The following is a 23,569-nucleotide window of genomic DNA, read 5'->3' as shown; positions in this document are numbered from 1 at the left end:
GAGTTGATCTGGGTGTTCATCACAGAAATGTATAAAACTGGACATTCTCCTCATGACCCTATCAAATTGGTCTCGTGTCCTTTGAGGAGCTTGGCAACACTGAGGGAGTGGGTGTGGGTGGAGGTTCTGGGGCAGAGGTTTTATGATGCATTGCCCCTGAAAGGGTATCCTTAGGGATACAATAATAGTCACTTTTAATACCTTATGACTTTGAGGCTTGGGGTGTGGAAGGTTTAGAGATTTTCGACGCTCTGGCGTTCTGTAGGGTGTCGGGATGTGCTTTTTAATTAAATAAGTCACTCATTTTAGAGCTTTTTCCAGGAGCTGTAGAAGCGTCTATCGATGCCCGGTCACCAGAACCCGAGGACTTCCCAGATTTGGATGCAGTGTCGGAAACAGATGTAGGCGTCTGTTTCGGGGGCCTGTCATGTGGTGATCATGACCGCGATGACCCAGAGGCAAAGGTTACACACTCAGTGTGAGTCCTTCCAGGGAAACGTCCTGTTACAGGAAGGACAGAATTTAAAAGGAGTGTTCTCCAGAGTGTTTGAAGATGGCAGCCTGGCGAAATATATGGGAGTGTAGGGGAATATATATTCTCTAGGTGAGATGGAATATGAACCTCTCCCGATCTCCCTCCTATGTACGGCCGAAGGCCCATTCTGGCCTGGAGAGGCTGCAGACAAAGTTTATCGAGACGGGAGTCGTTGTCGACACTGGTCATTACACACAAATGCCTATATCTGACAGCTCCATGATACTTAGACAAATTTACGAGACAGAACTCTACCAGACCAACTAGATCCCCTTATCTACACCAACTTAACATCCCGAAGTTCAACTTGAAAACGGCCTGGGGGAGCACGTTTTCCCGTACTAGCTGCTAAAGGCTGGAATGCACTACCTATGACAATTAGGGCTGACACTTCGCTTTGGTTGTTTAGAGCCAAAGTCAAGGAACTGCTCATAACTCAACAATAGACTGTCATCCGCACTTAGCTGTATTCAATGGTACCATTATCTAATTTATGCTACTATGTAGGCCACTCTGACACCTGAATCTTTGTCTCAAATGTATGCAACATCGGCGGTGGTCCAGCCTGTAACCTGGTCCCGCCACAACCTGCTGTGCCCCTTTTCTCGGGCCATTCTGTAACCTGGTCCCTCAAGCCATTTACTGTACTGTGTCATACTTGCCTGCCTCTGTATGTGCAATCTTCTGTAACCATTGCTGATCCTAAAGTCAAAGTGCCCAGTTACCCTAGGGTTCAGTTGCGCTATACATATAAACAAACTAAACTAAACTAACTAAACTAGGCGGTCTTGTCCTAGAAAGTCATTGCTGGAGATCTTGCAGTGTAAGGTTGTCGAAAGGACAGAAAGAAAAACTAAGTGTAAGCCAAGAATGAACTCTGTGATATGCGTCCGACTATGATGGTGGAAGAAAACTATCTGAGGGGCCTCGACACATTAAGAGTCATGGATACAGTTGACCTCACACTAGGGATAGTATTACTGGCACGCCGTGTCGAAGTCCCTTTTTCGAATTTAGAAAACAAAAAATGGATCACTCTGCAGCTACCACTAGGTGTCGGCCTATGCATCGCGTGTTTTCTAAGCAGATCCGCAAGCCTCAGAAATATATATATAGTTACATTCATTAGTCACATTCCCCACAAAGCAGATATAACAGGTTGAAAATGACATTGGCCCTCATTACGATACTGGCGCTAAACCATGGCGCTATTAGCACCATGGTTGGTGCCGGTATCGTAATGAGTCCACCAATGTTCAATGGGGAATTACCACCCTCATTCCAAGGTTGGCGGGGCAGTAATTCCCCATTGAACATTGGCCCTTCCCCATTCCCATTTTTGCCCATAGGGCTCAATGGGACTGGGGAAGGCGCTAAGTGCGGTACCGCAAATTGCGGTACCGTACTTAGCACCAAGGTCCCTTTGTGGGTCCCTACTTCAACGGCTGGTCTAGACCAGCCGTTCAGGTCGGGTCCCGCAAAGGGACCTTGTAGTAAGGCGCTAATGGGTTAACGGCGCCGCAGCCTTTTACGGCGCCGTTTAACCCATTAGCGCCAGGGTCGTAATGAGGCCCATTGTGTTAGTATATAATCCTCTTGCTCAGATGATCAAATAGAGATCTCTGCAATTATCAATGTTTTCATCGCACCTTCCGTGTGACCGATTTTCTATTTGAATGGACACATCTAACACACAAAGGACTTTGGGAAGAATAGATTTGGGAAAGAATGAGAAAAAGAGGAAAGACACAGGTATTTGGGGTTTTGTGACTTTCAAACCTAGCTGGGAAGGGAATGGGCGCAGTATGCGTCGTTGAGTGTAACTTATGAGGTAAGGAGGGGGACTACAATATGTTGCATGTGATGTTGTGGTTATGGCGAAGCGATGTGACACAGATACACATGGAGCCTAAGTGGCACCTAGGTATTGATTTATGAGTAATGCTGTGAGTTCCTTCCTGTGCTGCATGAGTGTACGCATAGTCTAGATTGCCACCGGGATGGTGTTCCATTAGGCAGGGATGGAGCAAGCAAAGACCTGGTTCCTGTGTGTGTCCTTGCTTACCAGTTTCATGTCGAGCCTAGCGACGACCTAGAAGAGAGTGACTAACCCAGGCTTCAGAGTTTATCAGCTAGTGAGGCAAGCGTGCACGCAGAGGTTGCACGTAGGTACTGCAGGCCATCTTAAAGAGTATTCTGGCTGGGGTGGGAATTCAGCAACGCTCCCTTGGGATGGAAAGCTCCTCCAGGTTTTCAGCATTAGTTTTTCAGTAATATTTAATTATTTAATGCCATGCAGATCCGTTTGTGAATGTTAGATGAGAAACATGGGGCAGGAGGAACATTCCCAGCACACAGAGCAAGGAAATTGACAGGACAGAGCCTCAGACTCTCTCCACATCCAGGAGAAGGAGAGGTTCACCACATCCAGGAGAAGGAGAGGTCTGTGTCTGAGAAGGAGAGGTTCTGTGTCTGGGAAGCACAGAATGTGTAGCTTACCATCAGTCATGTGACACAGTAGATAGAAGCAGTCTAACATGGGGCTGGAGGAACAGCCCCGGCATACAGAGCAGGGACATTGACAGGACAGAGCCTCAGACTCTCACCACATCCAGGAGAAGGAGAGGTTCTTTGTCCGGGGTGCACAGAATGTGTAGATTACCCTCAGGCATGTGACACAGTAGATGGAAGCAGTCTAACATGGCGCTGGAGGAACAGCCCCGGCACACAGAGCAGGGACATTGACAGGACAGAACCTCAGACTCTCACCACATCCAGGAGAAGGAGAGGTTCTGTGTCTGGGAAGCACAGAATGTGTAGCTTACCATCAGTCATGTGACACAGTAGATGGAAGCAGTCTAACATGGGGCTGGAGGAACAGCCCAGGCATACACAGCAGGGACATTGATAGGACAGAGCCTCAGACTCTCACCACATCCAGGAGAAGGAGAGGTTCTGTGTCCTGGGTGCACAGAATGTGTAGATTACCATCAGGCATGTGACACAGTAGATGGAAGCAGTCTAACATGGGGCTGGAGGAACAGACCCGGCATACAGAGCAGGGACATTGACAGAACAGAGCCTCAGACTCTCACCACATCCAGGAGAAGGAGAGGTTCTGTGTCCGGGGTGCACAGAATGTGTAGATTACCATCGGGCATGTGACACAGTAGATGGAAGCAGTCTAACATGGGGCTGGAGGAACAGCCCCAGCATACAGAGCAGGGACATTGACAGGACAGAGCCTCAGACTCTCACCACATCCAGGAGAAGGAGAGGTTCTGTGTCCGGGGTGCACAGAATGTGTAGATTACCCTCAGGCATGTGACACAGTAGATGGAAGCAGTCTAACATGGGGCAGGAGGAACAGCCCCGGCATACAGAGCAGGGACATTGACAGGACAGAGCCTCAGACTCTCACCACATCCAGGAGAAGGAGGTTCTGTGTCTGAGAAGGAGAGGTTTTGTGTCCGGGGTGCACAGAATGTGTAGTTTACCATCGGGCATGTGACACAGTAGATGGAAGCAGTCTAACATGGGGCAGGAGGAACATTCCCAGCACACAGAGCAGGGACATTGACAGGACAGAGCCTCAGACTCTCACCACATCCAGGAGAAGGAGAGGTTCTGTGTCCGGGGTGCACAGAATGTGTAGTTTACCATCGGGCATGTGACACAGTAGATGGAAGAAGTCTTGGCAAGAACCAGGCTCGGTCTGCAGTGAGGGGAGGCAAACACATAAGAGCCAGAGTGCTGTGATTACTCACCATCATCATGCATTGCCCCGCCCTCTCCTCCTCCTCGTCCCAGTCTTTCCTCTGGAAGGATGCCTGTGTTCAACAATGAGGACTGTGACGAGGAAGAGAAGACATTGAGGCAATGACAATAATCAGGGGATTAAAACGTGCTGGTGCCAGGAGGGCTGCGGGGAGGCATATGGCCAGATTGAGAATTCCCGGTTTTCCTCTTCATGTTGCGCCTTAGTTTTTTTAATGTAGGTTCTGAGTCTGGCCTTTTCTCCAGGAACTGGCAGCCGGGAAGCCTTCGTCTTGCCAAGCTCGGCGGACCCTGTGTGCTAGTGATGTACATCAAAAGACTTTAGGTACAGAGAGTGCTTGCAGGGCGAGCCTCACCCCACATCCCTGCAGATCAAGTCCCGTGATTGGGATTAAGGGCAGTGAAAGGGCGCCAGGGAGAGGTGAATGTAAGCCCGGGCAGACCGAGAGTCTGGGCGAGGAAGCAGGCACCGGAAGCTGCTGACTCCGCATTTCATGATGTGTTTGTGATGATCGGAGGAAGCTGCAGGCAGAATGTGAATGCAGAAGCCGGCGCATTGCCCCCCCCCTCCCCCGGACACACGCTGAACGGGTCTCGTTAGAGTATAACATTGCATGCGAAGTGCAACTCTATAGGGGATGTGTTGCTCTTTATGTGCAATATGTCCACATTTGCATGCAATGTGCACAACTATAGGGAATGCGTTACTCTACGTGGGATATGTCACCATTTGCATTTGATGTGTACCTCTATAGAGGATGTGCAACTCTATAGGGGATGGAACACTCTTTTTGTGCGTTATGTTTCCATTTGCATGCAATGTCCAACACTATAGAGAATGTGTTACTCTGTATGTGTGAAATGTCAGCGTGTGCATGCAATGTGCAACTCTGTGTGGGATGTGTCACACTTTATATGCGATATGTCACTATTTGCATGTGATGTGCAACTCTCTAGGGGATGTATTACTCTTTACCTGCGATATGTCACCATTTGAATAAAATGTGTAACTTTTGTAAGATGAGTAATCCTTTGCATGAGATGTGTATTTGTACGGGTTGTGTAAACTCGTGCATGAGGTGTGTTCACTTTGTAATGAATATAGAGGTTGTGCATGAGATGTGTGAGACTTTAGTGCACGCGGCTCTTTCCAGCAGATGTATAACTCTTTTCGTTAGAGGTGTAACTTTGCAGGGGATGTCTAATCCTGCATGTGAGGTGTGTTCCTTTTGCATGATATGAATACATTTGCATGAGACTCACATCTCTCCCACCTTACACGCGCCCAGAGGGCTACTTACATAACCCACCAAAACACACTTACAACGCACCCTTTGCTTATCATGCTACAAAACCAAATACTCACAAACAACAAACAACTCAGACACTGGACGCCACCTTTCTTAACACAACAAGCCCAGCGCTCACAACAAAGCACCCCCAGAAAGCTGCCATGCACAGGTGCCAGTTTCCCCTGGTTCTGCCAGCCTCACCCTCTCCCTCTCCCCCTCACTAACCAATCACAGCCACCTTTCTTACAGAGCCACAGGAGTGTCTGGAGGCCATGCAGATGGGAGCCATGTGCTGTATAAATCAACATCACCTAACATGTGTAACTCTGTAGGGGATGTCTAACCATGAGATGTGCAGACTTACATGATATGTGAAACTGTAGGGGATACCTCTTTGCACGAGTTGTGTATCTCTGTAGCACACGTGTATGCCTTCGTTTGAGATGTCGAACTATTTGTAGGGCACGGGTAACACTTTACAAGGGATGTAGAACTCATACAAGGATGTGGACATTTTTTTTTGCATTTTTGGTCTCGTCTCTCCGGTTCTATGTTATTTGGCCAAAAAGATTGTATTGCAGTAGATTTAGTAGATTTTTTTTTTTTTTAAGATTGATTTGTCTGAAAATATATGCGGGGGAGAGCCCCCACAATTCCGCCTTGACCCCCCTACATTAATGATTAGCCTAAACTCACCCCCACATAGATTTGTGCCACAATCTGATTAAATAAATTAGACAAAATCTACATCGATGGAATCTGCTGCGTTCAAACCTCCTGCTACCGGTGACACTCTGGAAGCAATTTACACCTCTTCCGGTGAAGCATATAATTCCTTTGATGAATCGTAGGTTTTTTGATGAGTATGTAACCAGAAGGGGCATGTGGCATTTAACAAGAATTAGGTTATCCTTGATGAGAAATGTTACTGGACGGTTTCCATGTTTAACTGCTTGGAAAGGTCATTGTGTGGCCTTTAGGTGAGGTGTATATCTTTTTGGTAGGTTGTGTAACTATTTGGATGGGACATCCTGCGTCATCTTAGAGCAGACACAAAACTCCTTTACATGGCCATGTTGGATTGCACTTCTAGCTGTTTGGAGGGGTCTTTGTATTTTTGAATGGACCAAGTAACTGGCAGAACGCCGCAGATGTGTGTCCCTATCTGGTCGCTATGCCACGTTGGCCCTGGAGAAAACAGGCCCCGGCCTTCCCAAGATGGTTCCTGGATTGCATACACGCATCCCACGTGAGCTAGCATTGGGTCGGAAACCCAGAAACAGAGGAACCCGAAAGTTACAGGAAAGAGGACGCTGCCGGTAGGAAGACACGTTGCAACTTTCCCAACTCTGTCAGTTGAGCGGACACCCTTTTTTCTTCACTTGCCTTGTGCCTTTCCTTGTGCTTCATTTATCCTTTTCCTGTCTCCTGACCCCTCTGGTCCCTTCTTCCACTCTGTGTCCTGGTTCCTGCAATCCTGCCGTATGGGATCTTGTTCCTGAGAAACCCTGCATGTCAGCACAACTATTCCAGTGGTTACCAGTGTCGTATGTTAAAGTATCTATCTATCTATCTATCTATCTATCTATCTATCTATCTATCTATCTATCTATCTATCTATCTTCTTGTATTGCGCCACTAACCCTAAGGCCTCAGGGCGCATACAGGAGAAAAGAAACAGACAACAAGGAACATGGAAAGTGACAGGACAACAAAGATGGTAAAAACAAGCCAGACTCTACCAAAAGACAAGGAGTCATGGAGTGTTATAGAGCAGACACAATGAGAGCAGTGTCAGTTGTAAAGTGAGAGGAGGCCCTTACCAAGGGCTAGATCAAACAAGAAAGTTTTCAGTTGATTTTTTAAAACGACCACTGAGCTGATATTAGCCAGATGTTTTGGCATGGAATTCCATAGGGTGGGAGCCCAGGAATTGAAACTGGCTCCTCCAAACCCCTTCAGCAAGGACGAGGGTTGGAACAAGGAGATATTGCCGTTGGATCGTAGTAAGCGATCAACAGGTTTCTTTTTTAACCTGGTCTTGAGGTATGATGGGGCCTTACCTTACATGCATTTATGCACGATGTACAGCCCCTTATGAAGCAAGCGTTGTTGAACAGGCAGCCAAAGCAGGCTGGGTCTAGCTTCCGAAACATGTGTGTTACGCCCAAGTCGAAGCACGGCACGTCCTACGCTGTTCTGGATCACCTGTAATGTTCTAAGATTTGCCTGGGATGTACCAATCAAGAGGCTGTTACAGTAATCCAGTTTGCCGTTCACAATTGCAGCCGCTATCAGTGCAAGATTTTCTCTTGACAGATAAGGACGAATCTGCCATAAAAGTTGGATGTAAAAATGACAAGAAGACTTGAGGTAGTTGGTCTGCCGGGTGAAAGACAATTGAGGGTCAAAGTACACCCCAAGGGTTTTTACGTTTTTAGATACATGAATAACGTGCTGACCAATCAAGAAATCATCATATTTCACATCCAGTTTCTTTAGTCGCTGTTGAGTGCCCACAATGAGCAACTCGGTTTTAGCGTTATTAAGGGCCAACGAGTTCAGAGCCATCCAATTCAGAATTTCCCTAAAGATGTGATTAATACCCTCAAGATCTTTTTGATACTCGCCTGTAAGTTTAATGACTACCTGTGTGTCGTCGGCATAATTGGCAAAATATATGCCCATAGCCGACAGAAGAGCACAGAGAAGATGTGAGTATATATTAAAAAGAAGGGGCGATAAGCATGACCCCCGGGGGACACCACACAATAGAATAGAAGCAATGGAGAAGGCATTGTCTTTGGTTACTCTCATATTTCGTGGGCCTAGGAAAGATTTGAATCAGGTCGCTGCTTCCTTGGAACATTTACCAACAGATATTAACCTGTCCGCCAAGAGTTGGTGATCAACAAGATCAAATACGGCAGACAGGTCCAGAAGCAGCAGCAAGGCTGTGCTGCCCTCATCGACAATGCCAGCAACAGCAACCTAAGCATATTCGTATCGCACTGAAGACCGCATTTGAATGAACCTGAATAAGGCTGACTACGCTGCCATTTTAGAATCACCCACAATTTTGATTAACTCCTGTTTCTGCCTCATGTTAAACTTTGTGATTTCGGCTGCAGCAGAGAAAAATTGACTTTGTGCTATATCAACGTAGATAAACATGTTGTGGCTGCTGAAAGTAGATTTTTTGTCCTGCACTTAGAAACCTTGGAGCTAAACTAGAGTTGAACTTAACAGTAATTTAGATGTTGTCTGGACCAATAGTATCATCCTCGTTCAAACATTGGAACCGAATTTTGAATAGCTGAAACCTTGTGCCTTTGCAGAAATCTGCATGTACGTTCCTTAAAACTGGATTCATTTTAAGCTTGAAAATAAATGTTAACATTGTATTGTAGGTGCAGAAAAAACACGTCTAGTGTTTGAAGGAAAATATTGAACAATGTATAGTTATTTCAATCTGTATTAGTTATGTGAACCGGCAATGAACCCTAAATTAATATGTAACTCGAAGATGGGCTGGACAATGTAACTGGGATTTTTACCAACTGTATAAAAACCTGTGTCTTTGTAATGTCCAGCACTCTCCCCCCTCACGTTGTCTGCTGGTACACACTGCGAGGCGTTGAGAGCCAGATAGCTATCTGACCAATAAAACTGTACATGTACTTTTGAACTCGTGACTGGCGTATTTCATCTTTGGTGGTATTAAGCCTCAATATTTTGTTTGATCTTTCATCGTACTCCACAAACCTCAGCTAAGGTTTTTCCTCCTATGAAGGGTTTCCCTCTTGGGTTTGATCCTCTTGTGGAGCCTTCGCTCTCTCTGTCATCAGAGACAGCCATGATGCGCCCGGGGACATACCTTATCTCTACTAGAGACATATCCACAAGTCTCCACAGGTAAGGCGAGTTGCTGAAGGATTGCAACACCAAAGAGAGAGAGAAGGAATGGTGCAAATGCAAGAACTGGTAGAGGTGGTTCAGAACCTTAACAGCTGAGGTGCAAGCTCTCAAGAATGAAAACCAGTTTCTACAACAAGCAGCCATGGCCTGCGATGCCTTGCTTGTTTGTTTGTCCACCCATGGATCCTTAAGGTCCTATACATTTCGTGGAGATCCCAGAAAAATTCAAATATTTTCTGGAGGCATGCATGGTTAACCCTACCTTTTGGTAAGCAATCTTCCAAACAGACAGGTCTAAGGTGTGCTTTATGGTCAATCACATGACAGGCAATGCACTATCATGGGCCACTTTGTTAGTTGCTTCTGAAAAAACTAAAAACCCATATTTTCCAATAATGTCGGTGCTTCTGCTGCTGTTTGCACTTTTTTAAGTTTACTAACTGCACCTAGATGCACTTTATGCTTAACTCTTCAGATATGCGCTATACAAATGTTTAATTCATGCATGACCCTCTCTTCAATATCTAAACAGGGTGTGCAGCATCCTTAAAAAGCATGTTCGACTGACCTGAACTCACATGTTCTTTCCAACAAAACCTTAGGGACTTGCATCAAGGTAATCAAGACATCCTAACATATACCACCGGATTCAAGCAATTGTCCTCGAAGACTGCATGGCTGGAAGAGGCATGTTTTACCCTCTACCGAAGGGGCCTCATGGATGAGCTGAAGGATGAGCTGGCTCAGGTTCCTCGACCCACAACCTTTGACCTTTGACCAGCTACTCCAATTGGTTTTGCACATTGATTTTATACTCCAGGAGTGTAAGTCTGAACGGCAAAAGGGCTGATCTCTTGTGGATCGTCCTGTACCATTAACCACTCCAGAGCCGGCAACGGCTGTGGAGTCTTCTGAACCCATGCAGATTGGTGCAGTCACGGGTCCACTCTTAGAAGACAAAGGAAACACATGTAAGACGATGGCATTGTGTATGTACTGTGGCTTGGCACCCACCTGTTTTGGGCTTGTCCTTTGACTCCTCCACAAAAGCCAGGAAAGGCCGCTCCTGACCTTTAAAGAGACACAGGACTGGGAGAGAATTATCAGTCCCCCCCGAAAAGCCAAGTTTACTTGTGCTCACCGCACAAGGAACAGGTTCTAACCTAATAATGCTAAAGGTGTTTGTAGGGCATTCCAAAGATTGTGTTCTGGAGGCTCATGCACTCGTAGATTCAGGGCAGCAGATATTTTCATGGATAGAGAATGGGGCAATAAGATGGGAATACCTAGCCTGGCAAAAGCCATCGCCTTACCTGAGGAAGCGGTCGACTGAAGGCCAATAGAAATCTGACCCATCACAGAGAATATGACGGAGGTACAGTATTTCAGAAGGAAGTTGAGAAGTCTCTTCCCCCCGTCCCCGGAGAGTATGAGATCAGATTTCTTCCCAACCCTACTGTAGCTTTCAGTAGAATCTTTTGGCTACCACCGGCAGAAGAAATAGCAATATCTACAGGAGGACCTAGTCAACTGACTAATCAGAGAATCTACCTCATTTTGCGGGGTCTCCCTGTTTTTCATTCTTGAAAAAGACACAAAGGAGCTCCAGCTGTGCATAGATTACTGAGGATTGAACAACATCTCTTTGCGGGATAAGTACCCATTACCCTTGATCCCGGACATCCTGGATCCAGTCATGGGCACCCAAATATGAACCTAACTTGTCCACATCAAGGGAGGAAACAAATGGATGTTTGGATTCAGGAATCCATTTGGTGATTTTGAATACTGTTTTATGCCATTCATATTGGCCAATGCTCTGGCGGTATTTCAAAGGTTAATGGACCATATCATCTCAAATGTACTCATGCACGCAGTGATGGTCTATTTTTATGATATATTAGTCTTTTCGCCAAATAAGAAAAACCACCATCTTCACGTCTTCAACATCCTCAATGGACTCGATGCTAACCAGCTGAGAGTTAAGGCAGAGAAATAAACATTTGATGCAGTTCCGTACCTAGGGTATATCATATTAGCACATGGTATCTCTATGGACCCCAGGAAACCCAGGGCAATTACAACCTGGAAGGCCCCTACTTCTGTGAAAGAAGTACAAAGATTCCTAGGTCTTGTTAACTTTTGCAGGAGGTTTACCCCTGGATTTTCACAAATGTTCTGCCTCTAATGTCTCTTTTAAAGAAAGACAAGATTGTCTGGACTTCGGAGACCCAAGAAGCCTTCACAAGGTTTATTAATTTTTTTTAACTTATTTTTTATCAGAGAGAGTTACATTGTGGCGGAGCCATTACATAGACATTCCAAGGAACACCAGACATAATTACATTATACATTTACATATGCGGTAACAGGTATGTTGAATTATGGAGAAGTTGGGGGTGTAGTGTCTACATCGGGTAGCAGATTACATAAATATAGCCGAAACAGAGTCCATATGTCCTTGGGTCGACAGGTTGATGGGACAGTCAATACAAACTGTTCCTCATTCTCGTTCGCCATTGATAAGTCTTTAAGAAAGTCAGCTTGATTAGGTCTTGCTGTGGTCCTCCAGCAATTCAAAATACATCGTTTTGCAATGGCCCATGAGATATTAAACAGTCGCTCTATGGTTTCCGCCACCTTGCCAATATCCCCAAACAGGTATTTTAAGGGAGATAGGGATGCTGGTATTAACATGATTTCCTCCGGGAGCTCTGCAACTTCCCCCCAGAATTCCATAACTAAGGGACATGCTGAGTACATGTGGTAAGCATCTGCAATTGGTGCATTACATTTCAGGCATTTCCCTGTACAGCCCTCCAGAAATTTAGTTAATTTACCCGGAGTATAGTGTAGTTGATTTAATATTTTAAATTGTATCAGTTGTAGCCCCCAGTAAATGGACACATTTTTGGTGCGTTGGCAGCAGCGGAACCACACGGTTTCGTCTATCTCAATGCCCATATCCCTTTTCCAAACCCCTTTGATAGTGTTGCATGAGGTGGAGTGTGCTTGTACTAGAGAGTCTGTAAGTTCACAGTATGTACCATCTGGGAACATATCCCGCATTTTCAAATGTTTGTTCGGGTCCCATGATTCCTGGAGTGCCCTATCAAATGTAGGAGCAGTATTGGGGAAATTCCATAGGGGGATCTCTGGGTCATATGGGGTCTTTAGCCTTATCTTCTTATATTTCTTGGACCATGCTTGTATGGTGATGTTTACCGGGTCAAATGCGGAGGTGTCTTTGTATTTAGAGTCGAAAATGACAAATCGTATATCCAAGGGGAGAGCCGCAAGTTTTTCTAAGGGTATGTAGGTGGCTGTATCCTCCGGGTCGAACCAGTGTTTCGCGAACTGCGCCTGATTAGGTAGTATAGTTCAAAATCGGGGCCCGAGATGCCGCCATGTGAAAACGGTTCCGCCATTTTGGCCCACCCTAACCTAGCTGTCTTTCCGCCCCACAAAAAGGAGGTGGCAAGTGACTGGAGTTCTGCAAAGAAGGTCTTTCCGGTCCCGATTGGGATATTATTAAAGCAATATAGTAGCTTGGGGAGCACTACCATCTTAAGAAGGGCCGCTCAACCGTACATGGAAAGTGGGAGGTTAGCACATCATTGGAATTTGACTGTCAGGTTTTGAAGGAATTCCCCATGGTTTTGCATATAGAGTGTTTGTTTATCCCTGGATACCATTACTCCCAAATAGCGAACCTGTGTAGGGGCAAATTTAAACCCACTTATCCCAGATAGATCTCCGGTGCTAGGGGTCAGTGGGAATAATTTGGATTTTGACACGTTCATTTTATATCCAGAGTAGTCTGAGAATGTGTGTATGTCGGTCATGATATGTTGCATGTTCTCTTGTGGATTTCGGATGTACAGTAGGGGATCATCGGCGTATAGTGATATAATCTGCGGGGATCCTGTCATCCTGAGCCCTCTATATGAATGGTTCTTCCGCACGTATTCTGCCATCGGTTCTATGGTGAGTGCAACTAGGATGGGAGAGAAGGGGCAGCCCTGTCGGGTGCCTCTGTTTAACATGAATGTGGGTGACATGGTGATGTTGGTTAGGACTCTAGGGGCCTCATTACGACCCAGGCGGTAAGGGGTTTACGGCAGCGTTAATAGCGCCGACCCTTACCGCCTGAGTACGAGGTCCCTTAGCGCCATGGCGCTTTTAACACCTGCTTTTAGCAGGTGTTAAAATCCATGGCGCTAAGGGACCATGGAGTTAATTACGCCACCGTAATTTACGGTGGCGTAATTAACGCCTTCCCCACTCCCATTATGCCCTATGGGGCAAAAATGGGAATGGGGGAGGGTAAATCGGGATTGGGGACTTACCGCCCCGCCAAGGTCGGAATGGGGCGGTAAGTCCGCCAACCACCATGGCGTAAACGTAGTTTACGCCATGGTGGTAAAGTCACGGCCCAGGCGGTAACTTACCGCCTGGGTCGTAATGAGGCCCTAGCTGTTGGTTTCGTATACAGTAAACGGATGCACTTGACAAAATACCAACCCTGCCCGAACCGTTCGAATACCAGGAATAGGTATGACCAGGAGACCGAATCGAAGGCCTTTTCAGCGTCTAGTGCTGCAATGGCCACATTTGCCCCTGGGTCTATCTGTGCCATCACACCAAAGAGGCGTCTTAGATTTAAGGCCCTGGACCGAGTTCGGATAAAGCCGGCCTGGTCGGGGTGTACCAGGATGGGCATATACGGCATGAGTCTAGTTGCGAGTACCTTGGCAAAAATCTTTGCGTCAGTGTTTATCAGGAAAAAGGGTCTATAAGAGGCCATGTCTTGTGCCGGACTGGCCCTACCTGAGATTTATGCTTTAATTGGCATGGTAAATTCCTCAAGCGTGATGGGCACGTCTAGTATACTGGGTGTTTCAGGTGTTAAAGTTGGGAGATCTAGGTCATCTAGCTACTTAGTTGTATCTTCCCTGGATTTCACATCGTGGTTGGAGTATAGAGAAGCATAGAAATTGGCAAATGTGGCATTAATATCTTGCTCTCTGTTTACTATCGTCCCTTGAGTTGCCTGAATGCTGGGGATGGGAGCGTGGTGCCTCTCGGCTATAAGCATGTTGGCTAAAAACTTGCCGGCTTTATTGCTTTCCCCATATCTGCGGGCTCTGGCTGGAGTGGCCATATATAGGACCTCCCTGTCGGCCAGTTTATTGAATTCATTTAGTGTTATATGTATGTCCGGCAAAGTTTCCTTGTTATGGGTGGTGCTATATTCAATTTGGAGCATGTCCATTTTGGCTTTGGCTATGTCCAATTCCTTCCGAACAGATTTCAATAGCCTTGTGGACTTGGCTAATATAGCCCCTCAGACCCAGACCTTGAATGCCTCCCACAAAGTAGCGTAGCTGCCCACCTCACCTTCATTTAGTTCGAAGAATTCCTCAATTTTGATGTGGAAAAATCATAACACAAGTGGGAGTCTCTGAGTATTGAGGGGGGCATCCTCCATCATCTGGCTGGTGGTGCAGTGTCATATAAAGTGATGGTGAGCAATATTGGGGAGTGGTCTGAAAGGGTGCGGGATGTATCTCACAGCCGATGCAGCATCTGAGAGGGATGAGCTAATAAGCCAGTAATCTATACTTGAGTGTGAATCATGTACGGATGAATAGAAAGTGAACTTCTTCTCTTGTGGATGTAGTGTGCGCCATATGTCTATTGTGTCTGTTTGTTTCATTATCTGTTTCAGGACTAATGCAGCCTTAGTAGGTGCCTGAGAAGTTGTTGAAGAGCGGTCCAGGGGTAGATCAAGTATTTTAGTAAAATCCTCTCCTCAGATTACTTGTGCTTGTCCGGATGTGATCAGCATATCTAGTATTGTACAATAGAATTTCGGGTCATCAACGTTGGGCCTGTAGGTGTTGATTATCACTATATGTCTACCAGCCACTTCCCCCCAAACCAACATGTATCTGCCCCGGGGGTCTATCGTACTGGAGAGGTGTCGGAAACCTAGTTTTGGATGAATAAGCGCGAGCACTCCCCTAGATTGGGCTGAGTATTCCGTGTGATATCTATGGGGCCCCCATCGCGGCAGGAATTTAGTGTTAGCATTGCTGAGATCGTGTGTTTCTTGTATAAGAAGGATTTGAGGGTTATGTCGTGTCACATAGGCTGCAATCTTCCTGGCTTTGACTGGCTTGTTTAGACCTCGGATGTTCCAGGAGAGTAGTTTAACTTGTAGCCCCCACTAGCCTGTGTCATAGACATAACTGGACTTGTCTGCATGTCCCATATGTTGATGTGCTCCCATCCACTGCACGGCACCCCTCACAACACAACTCCCGATTTTAAACTTGTAACATCCCCAAACAGGCCTGGCCAACTGCCAAGGGTAAGTATTCCCCGAGTTCCCCTCCCTCCCCACCTGCACCATCAACCCCAACACGATGATGTATTCCATTTGCCGTAACTTGTGGAATTCTCCTGAGGGTGCACGTTGCATTCACATGGCTGCTGTCTACAGAAGCTCATGACCCCACCTTAAACAAGTGATGGTCGGGGCCACCCTTCCTACCCTCGGACGTTAAACTTTATAAAGGATATGATTTGAATGCCTTTTCAGTCGGCTGGGTCGTTTTTCTCCCCGCCCGGTCGTGGCCGCATGTTTTGGTCTATTGCCCGGTCTCTGGGGGGCAAGGGGATGGAAGCCTCAATATATGCCATGGCTTCCATAGGATTTTCAAAGAAGTGCACCCTGCCCCCGTGGTGGATTCTCATTTTTGCCGGGAAGATAGAGCATAGGGGACGTGGCATAGTCTGAGCTGTCTCTTGACTGGTCCGTAGGATCTCCTCAGTCTTCGCACATTGGTCAAAAAAGTCTGTGTTAATATGTATTCTGCTTTCCTCGTAGTGTAGGGTGCCTTTTTCCCTGGATATCCTCCTAATCGTGTCTCTGTCTCTGTAGTTGAGTAGATGGGCTATTATTGTGCGGGACGGTGCTCCGGGTCTGGGGATCGGTGTCAAGGTGCGATGGGCCCTTTCAACGAGGAAATGATCCGAAAAGCATTCCGCGCCTAGGAGGGTTTTCAGGAGGTTTTCTACTTGACGTTCCATAGAGTCTTTGGCAAAGAACTCTGAAATCCCGACTATCCGGATATTATTTCTTCTGGATCTCGATTTGAGATCCTCACATTTATTTTGGGTCTTTTGGAGTTCCCCTTTCAATTGTGCGATGTCCCGGCTGCGCTGTGTTATCGTGTCCTCATTTGTACTGATCCTATTTTGTACATCAGTAATTTGTGTACTCCCCTTGTAAAGCCTTTACAAGCTTTAAACATGCGTTCACCACCACTCTCATACTGGCACGACCAGATGTGAACAAACGCTTTATCCTCGAGATCAAGGCCTTCAACAGAGTTGTGCGTGCCTTTCAAAAACAAGTTCATGAGGTTTTTGAAGAACACCCAAATGTTTTTTTTTCCCTAAACCGTATCAGATTCTGAGAAGAAGTACTCGGTCCTCGAAAAGGGCAAATATAGGAAATCATTTACATTTTCATCAAGTCCTCAACTGTACGAATTGAGGGTGTGTTGAGCATTGGTTTAGCGAAAGAGCTCAACTGTGATTGTTCAACACCTTTGACCATTTGATTGGACTAAAGGTGGTGTTGAGCTTGCGTAGAATGAATGCTTTGAGAATGTTCATTTAATATTTGCATATGTCCTATCTCCTTCACACCTGACCGTCTTGATCCCTCATACAAGACTCACAGAGTGTGGCCATTCAACCCTACCACTGCCTCTGCTGCTCATATTAACTTCCTCAACATTTAGAAAATGTATCCTTTTCTTACTAAACACTCTACTGAAACTACAATCCCCACTCTTGTGCTCAGCAACATGTCTACTGCTCAAGCCCACTCCTTGGCCCCCTCTCCAGTACATACTTGCTCTAGTCTTAGGCCTTAACTTTGCTACCCGCACTCTCTACAACCTACGCCTATGCTCCCCCACTTATACCTAGTGACAGCGTGCTGGTTGGTTCTTTATGCACACCCACTCACTTTTCGAGTTCCTTCTCCTACGCTACAAAGCTATCAATAGTTCTGCTCCGCAGTACCTTTCTTATTGAATCGTAGTATACTCACCATCTTGTTCCCTCCAACCCGCCACTGTGCTCAACCTCACTGTCCCATGCCCTCCCTCTACCTCCTCATGCTTCCGCTCTTTCTCCCTACTTGCTGCTCTCCACTGGAACTCACTGCCCACAACAATCAAAGCCAGCCCCACTGTGGATCTCATCAAAGCTTGGCTCAAACTTCACTTACTTGCTGAAGCGCGGGCTTCCCCTGGCCTTCGCCCTCATCCTCCTTACCTGACACCACTCCTCCACAGAAGCTTACTAATGAAAGTTGTGTATTAATATAGTACTGCTCATTAGTTTGAAGCAGTTGCCCCCTTAGGTTAGTGTTACCTTTGTAAGTTACCTGTAATCTGCTTGTTTTGTTTTGCCCTAGTATATTCCCAATTTTTGTACACCCACATGAACTAGCTCACAATTTCTCATTGTTGTGTTAGTGTGTGGGCATTTTTCGTGAGAATGCCTCCATTTTATTATTTATTTATGTATTTATGTATTTATTTATTTATTTATTTATTTGCGTTTATAGAGTACACAACAGCCCTCAGGCATCGCAGTGCTGTTCAAGAAGGCTTACTTAGTTACATAAGTGCTTGCAGAGACATCCATACATACATGTTACATAGCCCCATGTAGCAGGGTGCGGCTTACATAAGTGCTTGCAAGTATATACAATTTGCCTCACCAATTTTGCAGGTCAGCAGCATAAAAATGCAAAGTCAAGATAGGGGGCACCGACATATTGATCAACTCCACATGTGCTGTTGTAAGGCATCCGAAACTGACATCCCTGTTATAGAAATAAATACAAGTTCTGGCTAGCACTTCCTAAAGGAGACCACTGTGGCATTAAGTTAACGTTGAACACACAAACCTTGATGACAAATCATACATCTCGCCCCTATAAGAAAGGGTACACCAAACTAAAGGACCAAAGGGCACAGCAAAAAAAACATAAGGGCCACGACAGCAAACTCAAGCAGGAATATGTATTCAAAACATTACCAATATGGTAATTGTGTCCATTAAAAAACCTACATTTTGAAAACTCTTTTAATAGTGCCTTTTGGACATTTAAATGGTGGTCTATAAAAACAAGCTCAGGATCAGACCCCGAGTGTTGTGAAGTCACGTCTATTTTCGATACTTTATGATTGGCGTAAATCTGTGTTTTTTTCCAAACAAAACAGAGCGGGACAGATTTGTCATCAGATGTATTCACACAGAAGCTAAATGAGAGATAATTTCTGGGGTTTATTACCATTTCTGCCAAAGGCTGTTCTATAAGGTGCAACTGGTGTTTAGTTCAATGTTTTAGACATATGCATGGGAGTCTCGGTTTATCATTATTCTCATTTGCCGGAGTTAATTATTTCCTTGCTCGTTAATTTGCAGCATTGCTTCTTGGCGCGCACAGAGGTTGCAGCCACTGCAGCTCGGGGAGAAAGTAACAGATCAGATTAAGTCATGTTCCAGGAATGAAGGCAAGGAGGGCCCAATTAGTTCACGCCTTCCGGAGATGTGTACAGAAAATGATATCCTGTAATTAACATGCCCTGCACCAACGAAACGTTTACGCCTTAGACTTTTGTGGCGCCAAATAGCAGCGGGGTTCCTTGGAACATATCAACGAGATTATCAATAATGCAATTACCAGGCAATTGACGCGCTGGCAGCAGTGTGAGTAATGAACGGGAGATGTGCAACGCATCTGCATGCAGCAAGCAGCGGGCAGCCTGGCACTAATATACGCCGCTGTCTCAGCGGAGGCGGCGTGTCTAGTCCCACCGACGGTAATGGACAGTGAAAGGGGCTACTCTGTCTGCAGCCTAGGGTGCTGCATCAGAGTGCAAATACGGACAGGCTAAGGGCAAGGCCAGCCCACCCCAAGTGAAGAACAATTCTGACCCCTCAGTCCTGCCCTAAAATGAGGACAGGTTTTAGGTTTTTAGAGTCCATACCTATGCCCTCTGAAAACCCACTTGTAAAATGCCCTTATTATAGCACTACCCCTACTTAAGGTCCTCAAAGGGGAAGAGCCTTGCGCTTCCAGGGCTGTGTATTCAGGCCTCTTCGGCTGAGGTTCCAGAGCTTGGAACGCTCTCCCGCTACTTTGGGGTGCACACCCACATTATTTCCAGACTCGCTGTAATGCCAATGCCTTTCTGCTTTACTTTTCCCTCTTGCTGGAAGAGTGCTAATAAGTTCTAGATGTTTGTGTAACATTTGGATCCCCCTTTCCTAAATGGGGTTATAACAATCGAAACAATAGAGTTCATAGCCAACATTATGGGATTCATTACGAGTTTGGCAGTAAGTCAGTGGTAAATCCACAAGATTACCACCACACCTGTTTACCATTACTGCCACCTGGTCCTATAGTTTTACCACAGTATTACAAGTGGTGGTAGGGCAGTGTAACTCCCCATTTCTGGAGTCTATAGGACGCCATGGGGTTTTTGGGCAGACTTATCACACCATTGTTTTCTGCACTGCCAAACTTGGAAGGAGGCCCATTGAACTTCCTATTATGGTCTGAGCCTCATTGTTGTACCAATAGATTCAGTTTCTTATAAAGTCCCAGGGAAGTTCAATTTGCCATAGTTGCACAAGCAGATTGTTTGGAGAAACTGGGACCTCGAAGCAGTCAGAATACACACATCTGAAGTATAGTGATGACGCAATGGGCCTCATTTCAACATCGACGGTAGCCGTGCCTGTAGTACAGGAACGGCTGCAGCCGGTGTAATTTTTTATCCGGCGCCTCTGAATGGGCAATTATCGTGTCATTACGGCCCTGCCGGATCCGGTAATTGCCCATTTGCGGGCGCTGGAAAAAAGATGCTCCCCATTCCATAGGGCTGAATGGGAATGGGGAGGTCGAATGCACCGGCACCGTTTATAACAGGTCCGGTGCATCCGACATGCTGTGCTCGCGGGTGCGTTCTTGCCCACCAGGTCCGACCTGGCTGGCAGTAAGGCACCGCGAGCACAACTTGTAGTTTGCCGGTCCAGGATTTATGGTACCGGCAAGCTTACCGGTACCGTATTTCTCGGACCGGCAACCTTATCATGAAGCCCATTGTAAGAGAGACACCGGGGCACAAACTCTCAATGACACTGTGCTCCAGTCACAGAGAGATGCATGCTGGCAGCTGTGTTCTGGCATACACAGTGATAGAGTTGGCTTCCCAGTCCTGGAATCCAGCAGAAATTGTCTGCGAGGATCCCACATTACGGGACACCAAGAGTCAATGCCTGGGACGCCATTGCAATTCTGCACGAAAGTGATCAGCTGCTCCAAGCTTTATATGACTACCATCTCAGCTCAAAAGAGCTCTGCTCAATGTTTTTGTTTGTCTTGTATCTAAAAACAATATAGGTGTTATGTTATGTTCGTTTATACCGTGCACCGCTATCACCCAGGGGCAGTCTGATTAACAGTTGATGGCTTCAGACACAGCAGAGAGTGGGTCATTCGAAAAGCTACTGGCTTTGCCAGAATACCTGGAGAATATTACTGTTGCAATAATAACCCACCTGGCAGAATTCACAGTCCAAAAAGTTATAGGCCTGAGTTTAGCCAGGGCCATCAGACTCGGCCTGGGGCCATTATTGGCCCCTGAAGTCCCCATTGGGATTTATTACTGATATTAGAACCCTGCGTTGTTAAACTGGGCTGCTGATACCAATATGTCTGTTTGAATAAACATTTATTGAAACACACACTCACCCAAAATGGCCGCTATAGTAATGAAAGATGGCGTCCCTCTTTCATTTTCATGGTGGCCTGGGATGCGGGAGAGGTTCCGTTGCGGCACCTGCTGAAATGAAAAAAAGGTGAGTTGGATGTTCGGGTTTCACAGTAGGAGGTGGAGGCAGACAGCATCAGGAAGCGGAGGTGAGGGAAGGTGGCAAGGCGGGTGTGGGCAAGTGCTGCTTGCTCTGAATGCTTGCTTAGATTGTGAGATTCAGACCACAATCCATTCAACTTGATTGGCAGCAGTACCTACCCAGGGTGGTACATTCTTGCAAAAATTATTCATAAAAGATGTTTAACGTAAAAGATTTCAATATTAACAGCCTCTGACTCAGGACGGCCGACGTGCACAAGAAGGTTTAGATAAATGGGTTAGCCCTTGAATGCGTGCAGCATAGGGCATAATACACTCCAACGCATTAGAGGGCAGGTCTATAAAAACATAAGGACTGGTGCCCGTCTCCATTATCCTGTTTCATTAGACACATACTTGCCAACCCTACTGATTTAGGCAGTAGGCTACTGCTTTTTAATCAGTCCTACCGCCTACAGATTTGGATGACGGATCCTACTGCTTTTTACAGTGGCAGGTCATGTATGTGACTCTAAGGCAATTAATCTGTCTGTGGGGTGGGCGGGTAAGTGATACATGTGAGTGATGGGCTCAGATCAATCTGCTGGCCTGACAGCTGCGTGACTCAGCCCTGCACTCTTGTTGGGACGGACCTTAGGGGAATAGGGGAACCAGCAGTGAAGGCAAGGGGCAGAGCGTACCACCATCATACAGCATCTGTGTATCAGACTGAGGGGGGTATCAGCCTCCATGGTGTTCAGTGTTCATCCTGCACTGCTGGAATAAATATGTACTGCCCGGGCTGCTGCTACAGGGCAGTGGCAAGCATTGCCTACCAGCTCTGTGTGATTACCTTCTGTGAAGTTAGGTTATTGAATTTGGTGTTAACTTACCATTCACAATTATCCATTTTAAACATTTGTGCACCCATCCATGTTGTGCATTTTGGTGGGTCCTGCATTTTAGAATGCTCCAGTGGTGCCAACGATGTATGTTTTGTAATTTGCTGTGATCCCATTGTTATGCTAGGATTATTTTTGAAACCTGAAAAAATCCTACATCTTTTTAGTCACAGAATGTTGGCAAGTAAGTAGACACGCAGACTCCACCCCAGTCACAGTGGACACCTGGCTCTCAGGATTACCATTCTGGCTACAAGGAGCAACAGTTCAGAAAGTAAGATGGAGAATGTTGCCTGTCAGCGACCACCACAAGGTCAGTCTCTCGGGTAGTGCTGGGCAAACATGTTTGAGGGTTCACCAAATCGCCCGACTTGGGTTTTTGTTTATGCCCTCAAACATTTAGAACTTTTCCGGCTGTTCATTAAGACAGGTTTGCGGTAATACACAGGCAAAGAATAAGGCCTTTGAAGGGGGGTCAGGCTATAGCGTTCATCAGACCCATGCAGGCAGTGGGCATGGTTATGTTCACGCCACGTCCCGTACTATGCAGTGAAGGAAGCCGGAAGTTCTGTGCCGACAAAGACACCGGCCTGACGTGTGTTTCCTGCGCACCTCCCAGGCTCCTCCTTCTATGTACAGCGTGGCGTGCCGGCACCAAGACGCACAGGGTCAGGCGCCATCCAGCATGCGTCCTCCAACACAACACTGGCGATGAGCGGGCGGGACAGCCCCACACCTGCCTAATGCTCCGTGCATCTACAGTTCATCAAGGAGCAGCAACACGAGCACGAGGGGGCCTACCAGCCATGTGCTGGCATAAGGTACTGCACGCAGGCAGTGGAACCACCCATAGACTGCCACACAGGGAGTAGGGGAGGCCTGTACACCTCCATAGGCCTATCCCACGTCCAGCCTGGAGACAAAATAAATAATCTTGTTAAAGGGACACAACCCTAGGGGAACATGGAGGGGACGAGCACGCCATCCATGTTGGCAGTGACGCTCAGCCCAAACCCCACAGCACAGGGACAAATTAGCCTGGGGACACTTTCGACCCAGACATGGACCCATCCTCGGTGGAACCCCAGTGGGCCATTTGGATCCAAAAATGAGAGATGGCAATAGATTGTAGGGATGGAACAGCCCGGAGAAAGATGATAATCGTGGGAGAAGTAGTGCTCCACATCT

Source organism: Ambystoma mexicanum, chromosome 2p (assembly GCF_040938575.1).
Source record: "Ambystoma mexicanum isolate Mex_15411 chromosome 2p, UKY_AmexF1_1, whole genome shotgun sequence".
Lineage (NCBI taxonomy): Eukaryota > Metazoa > Chordata > Amphibia > Caudata > Ambystomatidae > Ambystoma > Ambystoma mexicanum.
This window is presented reverse-complemented; position numbering follows the sequence as displayed.